Genomic DNA, 19,858 nt, shown 5'->3' with positions numbered 1-19,858 from the left:
TGAATATAATAGAAGATGGAAATCATTGGATGTTCAAAAAAGATAAATTATTAGTTTTAATATGATGATCATTGTACACACACTCCATTGTTAAAGCAAATAACATTTCTTAAAATGTATAAAATGCTGGAAATATATTGTAGTTAGCATTGAAAGTATAACTGGATATTTTATTTATAATATATCTTAGCTATTACAGAATATAATTCCCCTTGTAATATATGTTAGCTATTTGATTATCATATAATCTGACTTTTATAGATTTTTAGAAACATACAATGTACCAAAGTAGAGAATTACACTGATACAAGAAATGACAGATAGACATTTTTTAAAATAGAAATAAATAAATAGGTTAAACAGAGGAAAAAAGACAAATAAATAGAAGTAGAAAATGAGACAAAAGGAAAAAGAAAGAAGAATGGTGGGGTAGAAAAAAAGACAAGAGACACAGTGAGAAGAGATGAGTAAAGCAAGGAAGTGGAGGGAGCAAAGGCAAAGAAAGAAAGAAAAGAGAAGCACTGAGAAGGAAGGAAGGAGAGGGAAGACAAGGAACGAGAAGGAACAAAAAGGGTCCAGAAAAGCTAACATCAGACAAAAGGAATGCAGGGACTAGATGAGATGAGAAAGAAAGGGTTGAGATGAAAAAATAAAATATGGGGGACATTGTCAATAGTTCCTTACTCTAAAATGACTCCTGTTTATTTCTCTCTTCTCTAACAAATAATGCAAAGTTAAATTTATTTGAGAAGAACACATTTAAAAAAAAAACATCAGGAAACAGCTGTTGAATGAGTCAAATGGGACTATTTGGAGACACTTGCTGTTAAGAATTAAAGCCATCATTGTTTGTGTATGTATACAAATGAAAGCCCAGATAAACATTCCATGTTGAGTGATTCTATTACAGCCAATGAGGTGGAAGATGACACTTTCTAGTGCTTTGAGAACTGCCTTTTTTTTTTACCCAAGTGAGTAATGTTTATATAATCAAAGAAGCAACCTGATGATGGCTAGGGAACTAAAATCCTTGGAAATAAAAATTTGACAACATAAGTGGAAATAATGAGTTTCCCAGTGAAACTCTGGGGAGATCTTAGTTAACAATATTTTATGGTATCCGCAATGAGAAGTGATTATAGAGAATTTCAGAGAAGAACGTGACACAGTAGTGATCATGTCATCCAAACTCTTCACCATGCAGTTAAAACCTGAGAGGCTAATAGAATGTAAGTACTTGTCCAAAATCACAACTAACTCAGATCTGTTAATATTCAATTTTCCAAATGATTAATGAACATACACAATATCTGATGAGACCTTCAGAGACTATGAAGGAAATAGTAAGTAAATTAACCTGATCCATTAATTTCTGTTTGTACTTAATAATGATTATTGGGAACCCAACGGTGAGCTTCCTGAAATTCAGAAACAGTATCATGTTATTCATATCCTGAGAGTGGAACACACTGCTTGATGCACAGCTGTCAATATATTATATTGAATGAATGGATGGATAGCGTGCAAAAGCACAGTTATGACCTTTAGATATCATGACTGCAAAGCCTTTGTATAAACTCTTTAAAACGGGCCACTGACAATAATATGGAGATTACACCTGCCAGTACTCAAGAGGCTGACCATTACTGCTTTACCTTCCTAAGGGCTGGGCACAGTCTACCAATTACTTGGTACATAGCTCAAAAGATAAATGTCATGTATGTGCCTTTAGGGGACATCTGGCCTCACTCCTAGAACTTTGTGAAAATAAAACAAAACATAAACTGGGTAGTAATTAGATGTCCCCAGAGGAAAATGTTCCTCATATCACTCATGATCACGTTATTCAAGTACTTCCCAACATAGATGTACCCAATGGGGGAGAAAATTTCTTACATTTGGATCATCTCTCCGACCCAGCCTTATTTTCCTTACAGCATCATAGTCACCGAAAACATCTTCTGCCTCTCTGATCCCCAACCCCCACCTCCTGTGTATAGCCTCCTGACTCCCTAATAATCCCTCCTCCCCAGGCCTCGTGCCAAAGTGCTCCCACTCTACTTAGCCCCTTTGTCCCCACACATCCCTTTTTACTGGAGTTCACAATTTCTCCAGCTCCTGTATCACTACCCCAAGGACTGGCAGGATCTCTCTCTCTGGGAACCCCACTCACCTTTGAGGGCTGTGATAGGCACCTCACAACAGTGTCAATGCCCACTGGCCCACCTCCATGGGAAGGATGCACCACCTGAAGGCTCCAGCACATTTTCTCAGAGAAATGTTGATGGAATTATTTTTTGATGGAGCTTAGGTGTTATTTGTACAAAATTTAGCTTATTTGTATAAAATGATATCCTTAATATCCATAACCAGTATTTAGAACTATATTTCCATAGGGGACTGACAAGGAGGGAATGTATTATGATTTTCAAATGATAAACTTTCCAACAGTGCTAACACATGTTGCATTTCCAGATTAGAAACAATTAAATGAACAAAAGTACATTTCAAAGTTAACAGTAACAGTGTGTTTAACAAACTCTGGGAATTGTGAAACATCCCTGGAGCACTGATATTTTGTAAGTTACAGAGAGACAGACATGCAAACTTACTTAACTAGCTAAACAAGCCCAACTTGTAATTTTACAAAAAAAAAAAAAATTGTTAAATTAACCTGAGCAGAGCCTTTTCAAAAGGTCTCCACTAACCAGATTTATGGAAGATGCCTGCTTTACTGGGGTCATATTTTCACCACAAGATTCTGCATACTTAAAGTACAATGTCACATCTTGGAAACTCACTATTGAATAATGTAATTGAATGGGAAACAGGTATTTGAGTTGTTGCAGGATCAGTGATGGCCAAGAAAATACTCAAGGGATGAATCTCCACGGTAAACTGTAAGGGGCTGTTGTACCTGGAGGGGGCATAATAAAAACCATAATGATATTTGCCTATCCCAAAAGAGTTTATTCAGTTATAGTTCAAGTAATAATCTCCAGAGAATAATCACAGGAGACATCACTGAGTCAGCACCAGAGGTGCGGTTTGCCTGCGTCTGCGCAATCCCTTTCAGCAACTGTTCAACTGGTGATTCTTCCCACAATACGTTTGGAACATCTGTGGTCTAGAATGTGCCAGCTGTAAAGGCAGGATCCACCCAGCCCCTTAGGCAGGCTCTGCAGGGTGCAGTCAGCACCCATAATAGGTGTGCACACCACGTGTGACCTAAGCCCAAAAGCAAGGGGGGGGGGGTGGAATTTGAAACTGGAATGTGTGGGTGCTTCTATCATTCTGGGAACTGTAGGAAGACTGGGAGAAAACAAACAAAACAAAGAACACTCTCCAGCCCCCTGCTTCATCCTGTTTCACACCATTCTCATTCTTTCTTTTGAAAAAACAAAAAGAGCAGCTTCCCCTCACAAGTTTCTTGCATCATTATCCTATTGCTTGTCCGGACTGATTCAGCCTCAGTCATGGATTTCCCTGGGGCCCTTGCATTTGTCAGGGATGAGAAAGAAAAAGAAGGGAGGTGCCTGTCAGTAAGTAACCTGGCAAACTGTCTAGCAAGTGGGAATCTGGAAATGAGCTGTTGAACATCATAGCCTAGCCTAAACTTCCGGCCACCAGCATGGCTTTTTCTTAGTGTTCTGGCCTCCTTGGTTCTCACACTCATTTTCAAGTCAGAGACCCTATAACCTCATCACTCCATGTGTATGTGGGCAACATGCTATCCTGTGTTCCCATAACCTCCAGACTCCACCCTATAGAGAATTATTGTCTCTTTACAGATCTGTGATTTCAACAACTAACACATGCACATTATCTGCCTCCTCACTCACCTTATATAGGTAATAATTCTCCCGACATGTCCCAAAGAATAAGACTAAAGTTTCCAAGTACTTTCCCGGAACAATCTCCTTTAGTCACATGTTCCTTTTAAGGTCACTACAACCTAGAACAGCGGTTTCCAAAATCGGATTCGGTATATACCAGAATCACCTGGGGCGCTAATCAAGGACACTGACCCAAGCTTGGTTAGGCCAACTCAAGTTTGGAAAGTACACTCCTCCACTATTCCGGAGGCAGAAGCGGGATCGGATAAAAATTTAAAAGAGATTTTTCTCGAGAAAACCTTTTCCAGTCCTGCTCCTCCCATGAGACCTAAAGAACACCCCACGCAGCTCTGCAGCCTAAGCTCCCTGCCTTTTACCTGTACTCGCCACCCTCCACCCACTACACTCGTTCCTCTCCACTTCCACCCTTTACTTCCTTCCACAAGGCTCTTCCCAGTCCTTCCCCACTGCGTCTTCTCCGAGGTCCTCCGCAATCCCTTAGAAAGAGGAAACAACTCCAACGTCCACTTTGGTCGGCGCCTGTCCCTGGGGAAATCCAAGCCCACCCTTCTGGAGACTTAACTTCTCAAACTTCCCAACTCCCTCTCACGTCCACGCCCAGGAAAGAAAAGTAGACTAGGCAGAGGAAACACAGCACGCTGCACCCTAAGGAACTTCGATCCCGCGCGCGTTAGCTTGGGCAGAGGTCCCTTTCCCTCCCCTCCGCGGGGCCGGCCCAAGGTGGGAACAGTCCCGGGCCCCTGTCGTGCCCGCTTCGCGCCCGGCAGTCCCCCGCCCGCCGACTTCTGCAGGGGAGCCGGGAGCCCCACTTACCGCCGGGAGCGCCCGGAGCCGCGCCCGCCGCCGTCGGTGTGGGCCCAGGAAGCGGCGAGCGCGAGGGAGGGGAGAGGAGTTACCTGTGGAGCGTCAGGTCGGCTGGCGAAGCTTTTCCCGGCGCACCTCGCCCCGCACCCCCGGGGCTAGGTGCAGAGCTGAGTGAGGGCGGGCGTGGGGACCAGTTACAACAAGTCTGAAGTCGTGTCACACCAAACTCCGTGCAGCCAAGAAAGTGCCTCGGAACCTGTCTGAATTCAAAAACCCAACCCTCTACCAGCAAAGTATAAAGCTTCCCTTTGTTATCCGCCCTCGAAACTACTCAGCAATTACAAGTCCACACATCTCAGCCAGGGCAGCAGAGAGACCTGGGAGGACGGTGGCGCTCACCTGGGATGGGGGTAGATCTCGCGGAGGAGGGCTCTACTCCCATTCCCCGCCCTGCCTCGGCTCCAGAAGGCACCGAGGGGAGCCCCAGGGGACTGCAGGGTGAGAGCCAGGGTTGCACCACCCTGGAAGGAGTTCGGGGCGGGTCCAACCCACAGCTGATAATCCCAATCAGCAGCCAGCAGTGCAGACCCCTACCCAACCACCTGAGTGTTTCCAGGCTTGGAAGTAGAAAAGTGGAAGAAAAAGGGCTGAAAGAAGAATTTCAAGTATCCTTAAAGAGTTGGTTCTGACTTAGGACTGCCCTGGTCACTAACTTGGAATGAAAAAAAAAAAAAAAAGAAAAACACTTTTAAATAGGAACACCTGAGTGATAAGCAGGTCACTCTAGGTGAGGGGTTATGGAGCAACGTTATGAAATTATTTATAATTTGTTTTTAATATAAAAACAGCAATTAATAAAATTTATTTTTATTTCTTTGTCTCCATCTCAGTAAATTAGTTATAATTGTTTCTAGTAATTGTATAACCATATACTCTTCAAGATGTAGCCATTAGCAGCAACTGGTAAAAATGCAGCCGAATGAAAGTAAGGGTAATAATAGGCATATTTCAAGATTCCACATGACATGTAAATTAGTACAAAATAAAATTGACCTTAAAAATAACTTCTCTGGCTATTTTGCTCAGAATAAAACACTTGGGGAAATGCTAAACTATGAGGATGGATTTGAATTAGGTCTCCATTGATAGGGAGACTTAGACAAGAGAGTGAAATTTGCATATTCTAGATGTTGAAACAGAATAAAGGCCAAAGGCAGAAAGTAAAAGCAACTTTCAGAACAGAACAAAACTAGGCTTCCAGATTGTGGGCATCTGTGATCTAGTTTTTCTTTTTCTTTCAATAGCATATAGAGAATTGTTTTGTTTAACATTTTTAAATTTTTATGTTCCTGCTAATTTTCATGCCTCACTTTCTGATATTTTTGCAATTCTGGTCTTCATTTTAAAGTTTTTTTTTTTTTTTTTTAAGGTTTTATTTATTTTGAGAGAGAGGGGAAGGGAGGGAAAAGGGGAAAGAGAGAAATATCAACCTGTGGTTGCCTCTCCTGCGCCCCCAACTGGGGACCAGGCCTGCAACCCAGGCATGTGTCCTGACTGAGTCACACCAGCCAGGGCTGGTCTTCATTTTAGACATGTTATTGTCTGACTCACTCAGTGAACGTTCTCTGTAATTCTGAATGTTTCTTAAAGGAGCAAATTTATGAGCATTTTGAGACTGCATTCATAAATATACACTTACTCAACAAATTAAAATGGGCTCATGGTAAGTCTAATTTTATTGATATACATTCATACATAAATCAAGTGAAATCACAAGGAAGACTATCTACTACAGTGTTAATTATTCAAAGTAAATAAAAGAGAAGAAAATGTAAATGAAGAGGGAAAATTCATTAAGGGCACGATACAAAGAGCTTTCCATCCTTAGTGGGATAGATTATATAAAATTGACCTGACTCCTTAAAGAACCTACAAAGTAGGTGCAGAGAGAGGGCATGTACACACACACACAGAGAGAGAGAGAGAGAGAGAGAGAGAGAGAGAGAGAGAGAGAGAGAGAGAGAGAGAGAGAGAGAGAGAGAGAGAGAGAGAGAGAGAGAGAGAGAGAGAGACAGAGACATAATAAAAAGAGGGAGCTGATTAGTACAAGCCAGTGTGAGCAACTGTAAGCGGAAAGGACTCAGCTCCTTTAAGAGGTAAGAGGAAGACATGATTAATCACTTAGATCATCGTAGTATGCTGACAGAACTTCACAGAACTATGAGAATTTGAATTGGATCCTGACTGATGAGTAGACTTGACAGGAGTCTGAAATTGACATGTGACTACATGTTGAATGTGCAGAGTAAAGGCGGGACTGTAAGAAAGTTCCAGGACCATATAAATCAATTGCCAGATATGGCTGTAGGTGTGGCATGGCTGTGTTGGAAAGTTAGTTTAGGAATAAAGTTTAGTCGTTTTTTCACCTACAGAATGAGGTCAGTATTATTTACCATGTAGGATCGTTATAAGAATTTTATGAATTAGAAACTGTTTAGGTAAAACCCTTATCACAGCATTTGCTATATGGTAAGATGACAATAAGTGGCCATTATAATTATACTGGGGGTCAGAGTGTGAAAATCCCTGACTATAAGGTGAATAATGTAGACTTGTATCTATTGATGATGTGATATAATTACTCATTTAGAAGTTGGTGATGTTTAGTTCAAATTCTAGGAAGCCAGAAAGAGCAGTATGGCCCAGCTGCAATACAAAAAGCAAGACAAAGGTAGGAGTAACAAGAATGGAAAACAGGAGACCAATCTGAGAGCCAATGAGGTTGAAGGTCAGTGTCATTTGGGGTCAGATTGGAGGTGGAAATTAAAAGGAAATAAATAAGAAACAATGAGTTTTAATCTGTTTGAAGTTCAGTGGAGGGAGGGAGAGTACAATAGCCATATGTGTGAAGAGTAGAAAGAGCAGGAACAGGGTCATGTGAAAAGGTACTTTTAAGATGTTGGGGACCTCTCTATATAGGCACCCAAAGAAAAACTGTGGAGAGGTAGTAGAGGAGAGGAAGAATAGTGGGTAAGGAACAAGGGCCAGATGGAGTGGGCAGGGAGACATAGACCTTGATCTGTTTTTCATATGAAGACAGCCTCATAAATTCACAATCTGATGGTTTGTTTTGCTTTGATAACAAGTTATATTAAAAACAGGAACTAAAATTAGAATTATACAATACTTAAAATATAACTAGATGAGAAGATTGTACTCATTATTAAAAGGTTCCCAAGACAATATTTATTGATAAAATAGCAAGTCACTCTTTATTGTATCTTTATCCCATGCTACAAAATTTAGTCTGAAGTTCAAGAACAAAACAGTGGACATGTTAAATTACATTCAACAGATCTCAATTTATCTCCCACATTGAGTTCAAGTACACAAGGTGATTCAAAAGCAGTAACAGCTTTTTTTTTCTGCCCTTGAACTTATAATTTAATTGAGAGGACAAAATACATATGAAATAGAATAGTACATGGATTAATATAAATAAGCACAAAAATATGCATAAAAATAAAAGGTACCTAAATTATAGAAGAGAGGAACCGACTACAGTTTATTGTAAAAGGACATTATATCCTTGGTAACAGGGTTTTTTTTCCCCCTAATTATTTATATTGCCTTTAACAAACACGTGTTTCTTCAGAAATTCTTAGAAATATGATAGGAAGCTATTTCTTTGAGTTATAAGGTCTCAGTCATTATTTGTAGATAAAGCTCCTAGTCCTTTCAAGAGTTTCAAAATATTCATAGTTTAATGTCCTTTGAGGCAATGGCTCCCAGGCAGATAAAGCCATTGATAGAGAAAGAATGTCATGTCTAACATTTTTCCCAAGTACCTTGGGGAAGTTAAGAAGCAAAATTCCTGTTAGTGTTGGCAAAACCTATTGCTGAGTGAATCATAACATTAGTTTAAAAGTCTTATGATATTTTACATAAGACTACTATGAAAATTATTGAAATGAACTTTGTAATCATTTCATGTATGCCATATTTAAATTGTTACATAAAGTATTATGTAAATGTCATTAACTCAACACCCATTTATTGAAAATATTCTGTAAGAAAGGCATTGTGCCTTGCACTTGTTGGGACAGAGGATGGAAAGATTAATAAAGCATAGTAGATATAACTAGGATTCCTTTATCTGAATCTTTGACTTGTCTGTATGTATGTCCATGTGTATGTGAAGATGGAAAAACTGAAATACAATTTAAAGTTCAAACAGATGTATGAGTCTTTATGAAAAAGGTGTGTAAATAAATGTAATTAAATCAGATTAGATATATATGTAGAATAATAGTTATTTTGTTTTTTTTCCATCACTAAATTTATTTAGCAAAACTGGAAACATTATACTTTTGTGGTAGAGTTTCATTCAAAATTTTGATGTAGTACTGTGTAATTATATTTTTAATTTAATAGTATCTTTAAAAGATACATAACTATAATAAACTATTTTAGGGAATGAGGGAAAGAAATACAATGGTAAAAGGGCAGAAAACCATGGTCCTTTAACTAAACTCATCATATCCTGCTCCCTCATGAATGCATTTCCTCTTCTCCACTTCTCCAGATTAAATACATGAAAATATTAGGTTGCTTATATTTTTAATAACACAAATAAATAACTAAAAATCTTGCCAGTATTAATTGCTAAAATGCATCATCATGCAATTAGGTGGCTAGACAAAATGTGAAGTGATGCTAATAAAAAGATATTTGATATAAAGTGCTGATTATTGTAATTATTCCATTTTAACTATATCCATTAGTTTTTGTTACCAGTATTTACTGAAACATATATTGTCTAGTTTAAATATCTTTTAAAATACTTCACCTAATTTCTGAAAAATTATTAGCTATTTATTATTTTATGGATGAATATGAATAGCCATCCTCAGAGGTATTTTATCGTGGCAGTATGTAACAATCACTATCACCAATATTATTAACACAATTACAGACATCATTGCTATTTTGTGTTGTATGAATTAGGTAGAAATACATTAATATTTATCATTCTGAGTGTCCTCAGAATCAGTCATTACCTGGACTGGGTTTCACAGAAGTTAGCTGAGGTCTGGGACATAACTTTTAATTTTGCAATTAAAAGAAAAAGAGAATAAGAGAAAAAGAGAGAGAAGCAAGTAGCAGTAAACTTTCAACTTAACTGCCTTTTCACAGATGCCTGCAGTTCTGTATCGCTGTCTCCCAGACATAGGATGGCTATTTTCATTGCTTGCCTGCACCCACCTCAGCTCAGTGGGTCTCCAGCCTGTGGTGCCTTCCTTGCTCTTTCTGCCTCTGTGCAGGAGAGCCATCACTTGAGCCTCATCTCTATTCCTAACTCTAGCTTTGACTAGTGTGAGCTCCTTAAAATGTGTAAGTCTTGATCCCTTTACTACTTCTCTGCCAAAAATATGTGACCTTATAACCTCCCTTTTATTATTTTTCTGGGCTGTTATTAAAGTTAGCTGGTATGATTTATCTTTCCCAGTGCCTTGTCATCCAATCAGATCAGTGATTCTCAGTGGAAGGGATACCAGCCCAGCCCATAGGAGACATTTGGAAAATGCTACAAATGATTGAGGCATTTCTCAATCTCTACTGGCATTTGGTGGGCAAGGACCTGGAGGAATGACATATGTCCTGTAATGTATTCTGCACAATGGAAAATTACCCATGTCTTGTGCAAATGATATCAGGTCCTGCCAGATATAATGAGGGTGAAAAACCCATTATAATTGCCTAAGACTAGAACTTTTCTGTTTTATACACAAATACAATTTTTTGTGTCCAATTTTAACATACACCAAATTTCAGGAATCCATTACAATATATTCTGCTTAATTTAGACATTTGCTAAGAATTATTCTTTATTTCATAACTCACAGCACTAACAGAATTTCATTAGAGTTAACAATAAAACTTATCAGTCTCCCTGGGCATCTATAAATCAAACATCTGACCCCTTAATGTTTTCTGGTCAGGTTGTCTGTGAATATTTACATACTAAAAGAAATAGTATTTTCATAAATTTATATTACAATTAGGCATGGCATTACTTTAAAAAACCATGTTTGGGTTAAGTTATCTTATCAATAAATTTTACTTTGTTTTGCTATAAGAGGAGGACATTAAGCTTTTTAAAAAAATCCTCACCCAAGGATATGTTAGAGAGAGGAAAAGAGGAAAAGAGGGTGGAAGAGAGAGAGAGAGAGAGAGAAAGAGAGAGAATTAACCAAGCCTGAAACCTAGGTATGTGCCCTTATGGGGAATCAATCCAGACAGGATGACACTCCAACCAGCTAAACTACCAGTCCAGGGCTGGGACATTAACCTTCTTAACCTTGTTTGTTCCAAAACATAAAGGGACAGAAGTCCGAGAGTTGAGAACTACAAAACCGGATTATACCTTTCATGGAAAAAGTAGAATAGTGAAGGAGAAAGCTGAGATTTACTAATTCCTTGGTACCAGGCATAGTGCCTTAGCTTCTGTTATATGCTCAAACTCTGCAGGACCAGCTCAGTAATGACATACAATGGCTAAGTGATAAATGAACAAATACTGGGTTGGCCAAAAAGTCTGTTTGGTTTTTTCCATAAAATAAAAGACATATTTTTTATTTCCACCAGTAACTTTATTGATTTGGATATTTTGAGAATGTCAGCTATTTCTCACCTGGTATAATGCTGATTGTTCTCAGTTAATGTCTTGATTTGATTGCTATCAACTTCAACTGGTCTACCCAACTGTGGAGCATCATCCAGCCAGAAATTTTGAGCACGAAACTTCACAAACCACTTTTGACACATTCAGTCAGTCTCAGCACCTTCTCCATACACTGCACAAATCTTTTTTTGTTTGTTTGTTTTTGTGTGTGTGTGTTTCAGTGCATTTTTTACCTTTCTTGAAATAATAAAGCATAATATGCTCAAAATGTTGTGTATTTTTTCCCTCATCAATATTAAAATAGCTACACAAAAATTCACCAATTTTATTAATTTTTTTAAATGCACACAAATATGACAGCTATTGCAATACAATCTAACAAAATTGTTTTGAATGAAGTTAAAGACAACTAAGTGCTACTAGGGTCATCTTACGGAAAAAAAAAAAAATGAACTTTTTGGCTAACCGATAGTTCAAAGTTATAAATCATTTCCTGACTGATAATAACAAAGTCCTTAGCAGAGCCTAGGCTTGCATGGTCTGGCCTGTCTACTTTTCTACTTCACCTGGCCTTTTCTCCTCCCCTTATCCTGCACCTCTGCCCACACTTCCTGAGCCCTGGCTCTGACCGCCTCCTTAGTTCTCCTGTTTCATCAGCCTCTCATGTGCCTCAGGGCATTCGCAAATGCTGGTCTTTCTGCCTGGAAAGCTGGTTCCTCACTATGCTTCTGCTCTTTTTCACTCGAGAAACCACTCACTACAATTATCTCTGTGCTTTAAAAAAAAAAATATATATATATATATATATATATATATGTATATGTGTGTGTGTGTGTGTGTGTTTTCTTGTCAAATATGACTTTTTGCAAAGGCAAAGCTCTAATTGATTCTTTAAAGAGTGTACAATATCCCTTTGTGAGGATATGCTCTATTATATATGCAGCATTCTTCTACTGATTAGAATTTTATACCCATATTGTATTATTCTGTTAGTCACAATGTTGTAATAAACATCTTTGTTCATTTAAGAAAAAAATCTATGAACTCCTTCTTCAGAGTTAAATGCCACTCCTCCTTCCACAAAAAGCCTTTGTGGCTTCTCAGACCAGATAAGTTCTAGTTTATTAAACTTGCATGTGCTTTTCTTCCTAAAAATTGCCATAATTATAATTCTAGTTTTATTTATACAAGAGCCCAATTTCTCTAATTCCAAGAGAACTCACACTAGTTCCTAGAGAGCAATCATTTGTCTCTTTCTATCTGCCAATATATCTCTAGTGCATAATAGAAACTCAGTAAATATATGAAGGATGAAAGAGAGAATGAATAAAGAGAGAATGAATAAAGTATTATAACTTAGAGCATCCTCTGTTTAACTCTTGCAAATAATTCTCTCTTTTGTCTCTTAACAACTCCTGTAGTGTCCTTCTGAGAACAGAGAGCTGATATAGTGTTGAAAAGGATAAATGGAAGATATTATGAGCTTCAAAGATCTGTCTTCTGTATTCTTCAATATCAAAATTACAATATTAAAATGTATCTCTTAGTCACTGCTATAAACATTTAGTGAAATTAATCATATTTAAACACAAGTAGACACACTTTAGAACAGTGTTCTTCAATGCTTTTGGCACCTTCCATATTGCAACCAAAACTATATTTCCTTAGTGGGGATTAAACAGGAATTTAATTTAAGTACACTAAACTTCATTTAGGCAGATGTGTCTTAAGGCTCCGACTTTGCTTACACACATAGGTAAAATAAAATCCATCATAATTATGATTATTAGATGGAAAAATGAATTAAGGGAGAATGTTTAAAAAAGAAAAAAGTGCAAAACATATATGATACTACTGCTGCAGACAGATTACACAGCTGTTTGTCTTATATAAAGAATACAATTAAATTTTTTATTATGAAAAGCAATTGGGACACTAGAATATCTGGAATGAGAAATTAAGAGAAGGAAATAGAAATCCAGATGGAACAGAGATTGTAATCCAACACCACTGCCTAATTTACTGAGCCCAAGTTGTTGAGTCTGTTGATTTGCATTCAACTCTGGGATTTGTCATGACCCCTTAGCACAGAATTCTTGTGTCTCCATATCCATATCCCTAAATCTGGTATAATTATAGTAATACTGACAAACCTCAAAGAGATGTTGGGTAGCTTAGAAACCTTGCAATTATTGTACAGAAGTCTGATATTACTATGGTTGTCATTAGTGCAGACACTCCATACCTATTTCAAACATCAAAGTCAAGACGAGCTCTAAAATGAATTAAGACAGAAAACACAGTATTATTCTCTAAGTGGCAGAATTCCATGCTGATGGTTCACTTTGAATGATCATGTTCTAAAAAGATTATCTAATGTTTTAAAATAACCCCCAGATTAAGTTTTTACCTTGCATAACCTATGGACTAGGGGAAAGCATTTGTCTTAAATTAAGCCAACCAGAATTTCTCTTGGAATTTAATGACAACTCCAGCATGATCTGGAGTCTGTGGAGGAGCCATATATAGTCATGTAGACAGTAAAGCGAACTGGGCTGCAAAGAGAACAAGCACACGGAGGGACAGTGTGAAGCAGAGAAAAGATGAGACTGAGTCCTAACTGCTTTCCACTTCCTAAAGCCAGGTTCTGTTGTGGGCTGACATCCAGCTCTGTTCGTGGTCTCTGGGAGATATGCAGCCCACATTTACAGATACAGGCTGGTTTTTGTCCCTTGCTAGTATTCTAAAGAATTCTAATTAATGACCTAGTTTAGAATCAGGTGAAAGGCTAAGAATAACAGAGCCCCTGCGAACATCGAAGAGAACAGGTCAGGAAAGGGTTAGGTACAGGGAGGCTTTTCCCACCCCAGAGGAGGAAGTTGATAGTTCATACCATGCTACTATGATGTATTTGATTCAGCTATTATCTGTTGATTTTTCAGGCTTAGGGTAAGTGCTTACCTAATGATGAATTATGTGTTAACGATGAAATCATAGCAAATAACAGCTATGTGAGAGGGTGTGGTTTGCATCTTGCAATTTTTAGTTTTAGTCCAGGATATTATTCAGTTCTGCATTCAGCTTCAAGCATACACAGAAAAACTGGGTCAATGATTTATAATATTTAAGGTCTAGACAACAAATTAATCATAAATCATAGCAACTGCAATAAGTAGATTTACCAGGGACAGTGGGTAAGATTGGTGCACTGATTTAAAAATGAAAGAATCCAAATATTGGGTATATATTTATCACACCTGACCACCACTCCCTTACATGTCTTTAAAGCAGTCTTCAAACATTTATTCCCAACAATACAATCTCCACCTTCCATTGTAAAGCTCATCCATCACTACCTTGTTAGGAGGAAGGAACAGGAGGTTGTCATGGTAAGAAAGGGTCCTTCCTCTTTCCATTGTTACCCATCCATGGCCTGTGGCTGGGACTGATCAGCAGAAAAAAAATGGCGATGCTCAAGCATTGGTGACAGTTTATAATCACCTGCAGAGAGCTTTCATGGTAAAATAACATTTGGAGCGTGACCAAACAGGCACTCGCGTGGAAGTATTTTTGTTTTGTTTTTGTCGGTTTGTTTGTTACAAATTGAGTCCCCCAAAATGAAGTCAGAAGGTGACAGTCCAGGAGGTTTCAGGGCAGCATGAAACTCTGAGGCACAGTGACCCATAATAAAAAAAGAGTGTGGGGAGAGTTATTCACTTGGGTCATCCTCAGATTGAAACTTAAGCACCACTAGGAAGTGGCATTTGCATACCTGTGTGTGGGTGTGTACACACACCCCCACACAGAGAAGCCTTCCTCCTGCATTCCCAGGGTGGCCTTGAACAACACTGCACAAGGAAAAGACTAAGACTTATTTTATCAAGGATTCCTCTTGTTTTCCCCCATTATCTTTTACCAGGTATATTGGGCATGGTTCATGTTAAATTTCAGTTGATAATGTATGAGGTGGTAAGAATCCATATCTGAACAGATTGAAGATGAACTAGAGTAGGAATAAGTTTCTCTTAGATAAAATTAACCTATTTAAATGTCTCTCAGTGGTACTCGCCCAACCAACACTTCTTTTTTTTTTTCTTTTTGAACCTGTATTTTCCGTTTCTTTTACATCCTATTGGTGGAAGTGGTGGGGGAAAACAACAGTATCTTCTCATTCTACCCACAGTCGCAGGTGGTCAGCATATAATCTAGCCTAGCACATTTTACAAAAAAAAAACAAAAAACAAAAAATAAAACACAAACAAAAGGTGGGGGGAGGGGTGGACTGACTGCTCAAGTTATTGAAGTAGGGCCTGTCAGAGATTGTCTACGGAACCAAAACGTCAACATTAAGTGACATTACTTTCCTTTTTTTTTTTTAATTATAAAATCTTTTGGCCATACTAACATGTATAAGAAAAATATAACAAGAAATAATATCACCAATACAGCTGCAGTTTGTGTGCACCCCACCACAGCTCATTCCCTATGACCTCACAGAGGTAATTACTGCCCCCAATCTGGTGTTTATCATTCTTATGTCTGTCCTTGTAGTTTTTCTTTACATATGTAGCATTCCTAAATGATATAGAAACTTCCTTTGTAAAGTTTAAAACTATATCAGTGTATCCTAAAGCAATTAGAAATTTACAAGTCATCTTTCTACAGAGGCAGTCCATCTGAAGTGAGGGAGCCTGGAGCATTGCTCTCCTTCTTTACTAACTGCATGGAGGAATGCTGACTGAGGAGGAAATCAAACCAACTTATAAGGGAAAATAAACTATAAAGTGTGTGTGTGTGTGTGTGTGTGTGTGTGTGTGTGTGTGTGTGTGTGTGTGTATGTGTGTGTTGGGGAGGGTTCCTAAAATGATAGAGTTCTGGATACAACCAAGTGTAAAACCATCAACTCAGTTTCCATTTTAAACTTAATCTGAAATAAGTTAGGTTTTTTTTTCTTGTAACCCAAAGAGTCCTCATATATAAATTGGTGTCTTGAAAGGAATATTATCAGTAACAAAATGCTGACATGGGAAAGTGTTCGAGTCCAGATGTCATTGTGAGCAGCAGTGATCTCTGTCCCTGGAGAGAGAGTTGGGAGTGTTTGATATATCCAAGAATCCATACCTCAGACCTTCTGAGATGAAACTTTTGGGGATTTAGCAAGAAGATAAGAATGTTAGCAAATATTGATCATGTTTAGCAGCTTCCAGTAAGATCCAGCAAGAATAGGGATAAGCTTTGATTCTCAATCCAATGATCTGCAAGCAGAAAGGGAACATTTAGATTTGTAAATAAAATACAACACAGAAATCTGAGATGGCTGAGAGCCATAAAACCAGTGTTTTGTTAATTATTAAAAAAAATTGTTTACTAAAGAAATAAATAAATAAAAAGAACAAGCAAAAGCAGGGAGGTGAAAAAAATAAGATTGGTACTTAGTAGTGGCTTAAATCATAGACTCCTCTTCCAAACATCTCCTAGTGTTTGTTCCCAGACTGACAGGAAATACTCTAGCTAGTAGGTAATGTAAAGCACCGTCTATTGGGATGCACAGGATGGGACAGAGATGGGCTTACCCTTACCACCACCAGCCTAGGGCTCAGTGGAAGCCTTCTAGCAGTGGCTCTGAGAAATCAGCAGAGTATTAAGGTCAATGATTGGGAGAAACACCAGTGGGTTTAAGATTCAGTGCCCTTGATTCGAGATTGCTACTGTTGCTTATTATCCTGTGGAGATTTCAGAAATAAATTAGCAAGTGGAAGAGTGGGAGTTTTAAGATGTTTAATTGTCAGAGAACTCTCAAGCCTGGAAAATAGAAATCTGTTATTGCTAACCCATCAACTCAACACTCAGGTCATTATAACCATATCTACAGAAAGTGGGTGGTTTAAGCAATTATACTCCTACAGAAGGAATCTTTCCATATGCTACTTTCATACATGGCCTTTAAGGAAAATGAGCCCTTGCAATCCTCCTAGCCCTTCAGAGCAAAAGGAGGTCAATTTGTGGCTACTTTCATACATGGCCTTTAAGGAAAATGAGCCCTTGCAATCCTCCTAGCCCTTCAGAGCAAAAGGAGGTCAATTTGTGACTACTTACCCCATGGCCAAGGAAGGGTTCCTTATTATTCCTTCCTATAGAACGTGATTTTGCTAAGGTTCAGTAACAGCTATTATTTCTTCTTCTCCCACTTTCCCCAATCAGTAGTATATTGCAGTTATCTTTCTTCCTGCTTACCCACATTGTAGATTGTGTTAGGGTGGTTAACTACATCACAAAAACCCACATATCCAAAGTAGATCAAGAGAGAGTACATACACATCAGTAGATGTGTCATCTGGAGATGATATCGATTTGTTGCCTATAGAGAAGAACTGAGTATATATTTGGTAACTTTTGGAATTATTAGAGGATGTTAGGTGAAGACTTCTAATAACTGGTGACAACGTGGGTGATTGGCAGCCATGGTGGGAATGTAAGAAGGGATTGGACAATATTTTATCATCACTTCCACCTTTGTAGAATTATTCTTTTCCTACTCATCAGGTTCCAGAGGTGCTGTCAATCATAAGGTGGACCCCTATCTTCTACCTATATGCCAGAGTTTAGAAATAAATGCATGACACAGTCCTGACATAGATTGAACTCCATTTTTCTTAAATGTAACAATTGTTCCTATGACTAAAACAAAATCAATTAGAGGAGTTCTCCTCTGGATTGTATATTTGGATAGTGGAGAGAAAACTGGGAAAGTACACCATGAACCTAATAGTGACCCATCTCCAACAGACACAGTGAGAAAGTCCCTCTGAAGCAGAGAATGTGAAGGTCATGCAGAGGAAAGCAGTGGCAATTGAGATATGTATATAGGAAAATTGTTTGAACTGGGGAATCTAGTTGAGCCTGAATCTAGAATTACCTTTGGGCCTTCCAATTAATGATTTATTAAAATTTCCTTTTACTTTAATTTAAAAAATTTTATTGTATTTTTTCCAGCAGCATTTGTGCCCCAAGTGGTTACAATACTGTTGTCCATGTCCATGGGTCCTTTTTTCTTTTTTCTTGATCCCTCCACCCCCTATCCCTGCTGCCCCCAGAGCTGTCATCTGCTCTCTACCAATGAGTCTGTCTCTATTTTGCTTGTTAGTTCAGTTTGTTCATTAAATTCCACAATGAATAAAATTATGTAGTATTTACCTTTCTGACTGGCTTATTTTACTGAACATAATGTCCTCCAGGTCCATCCATGCTGTTGCGAAGAGCAAAATTTTATTTTATTTTTTACAGCTGGGTAGTATTCCATTGTGTAAATGCCCCATAGTTGTTTTATCCATTCATTTATTGACACTTAGGCTGCGTCCATATCTTGGTGATTGTAAATAATGCTGCAATGAACACAGAGGCACTTATGTTCTTTTGCATTAGTGTTTCAGGTTTCTTTAAATAAATTCCCAGAAGTGGAATTGCTGGGTCATAAGGCATTTCCATTTTTAATTTTTTGAGGTATCTCCATACTGCTTTCCACAGTGGCTGTATGAATCTGCATTCCCCAAAACAGTGCACGTTCTGACCACCACTTTTTATTGGTGGATTTATAATAGCCATTCTGACCAATGCGAAATGATATTTCATTGAGGTTGTAATGTGCATTTCTCTGATGATTAGTGATGTTGAGGTTCTTTTCATATGTCTATTTCAGTTTTAAATGTTTGAGTTGTTTCTTTCCTAAAAATGTCCCAATATATGCCCTATGTATGCCTCTGGGTGAGTAATGAATTTTATGTTAAGATTCCTCCATTTATGGAATAGCTGAGTGTGTTTCTTGTTACACTACAGTTAGTTGAATCATGGACATATCTTTAGATATATGGCAAGGAAGACACATATGTGCTGAGAAACAAGAATAAGACAAAGTATGTCTTATTTGTAGTGCTCACACTGATCCTCTTTCCTCTGGACACTGTCCCAAGCATCACGAGAGTGAGATGGAACCATTTTAAAATTGTATCGACTCCTTGATCCCATCATGCTCAGGAGGAGATTACTGAACCAAGTTGGTCTGCTCCCATTTTATATCCTGTTTGGAAAAGGTCTTGTGAGCCAGCTAGTTAGTCATTGCATTGTGGCTGGAATCACAACATGTAAACTTTAGGGTTGTGCCAATGCAATTATACCCTAAGATGGGAAGCAGAGAATGCCCTTATGCCAAGATGGGAAAACCAATGCATATGGGAAGAGATTAAGATGAAAGATGGAATGAGAATTTTGATGGTTCTCCTGGACCTAATCCCACAGTCTTCTGATGTTCAACAGTATTCCAGCCCTGTATGTCACTCCTCTGTCTCTGCAAATTCAATTAAGCTAACACTAGTAGGGTTTTGCTTTAAAATAAAATATCTGTGTAATTGTAATAATAATTTGATGACAATGGCAATAATGTTAGCTAACATTTACTGAAGATTTTCCATAGCTTTACATATTGAATCTTCACTGTAACCTTATGAGATATATATTA

The 19,858-nt window shown here is 38.1% G+C and overlaps 1 protein-coding gene across 5 annotated transcripts in view; it reads right to left on the bottom strand.

Moving 5' to 3' along the window:
* Window positions 1–10,074, bottom strand: part of SACK1B (scaffolding CK1 anchoring protein B) — a 90,733-nt gene extending 80,659 nt beyond the window's left edge. Inside the window, exon 1 of one of the 5 annotated variants that reach the window (XM_090282609.1) lies at window positions 9,845–10,074. The gene's annotated coding sequence lies outside the window, so the exon portion shown is untranslated. The other 4 variants (XM_090282614.1, XM_090282611.1, XM_090282613.1 and 1 more) reach the window with 4 other exon arrangements.
* Between the last annotated feature and the right edge of the window lie 9,784 nt (window positions 10,075–19,858).

This window comes from Furipterus horrens, unplaced genomic scaffold (assembly GCF_987537825.1).
Source record: "Furipterus horrens unplaced genomic scaffold, mFurHor1.1.pri manual_scaffold_6, whole genome shotgun sequence".
NCBI classification, from domain to species: domain Eukaryota; kingdom Metazoa; phylum Chordata; class Mammalia; order Chiroptera; family Furipteridae; genus Furipterus; species Furipterus horrens.
The sequence above is the reverse complement of the archived record's forward strand: the minus strand, read 5'-3'. Positions and strand labels throughout refer to the sequence as shown.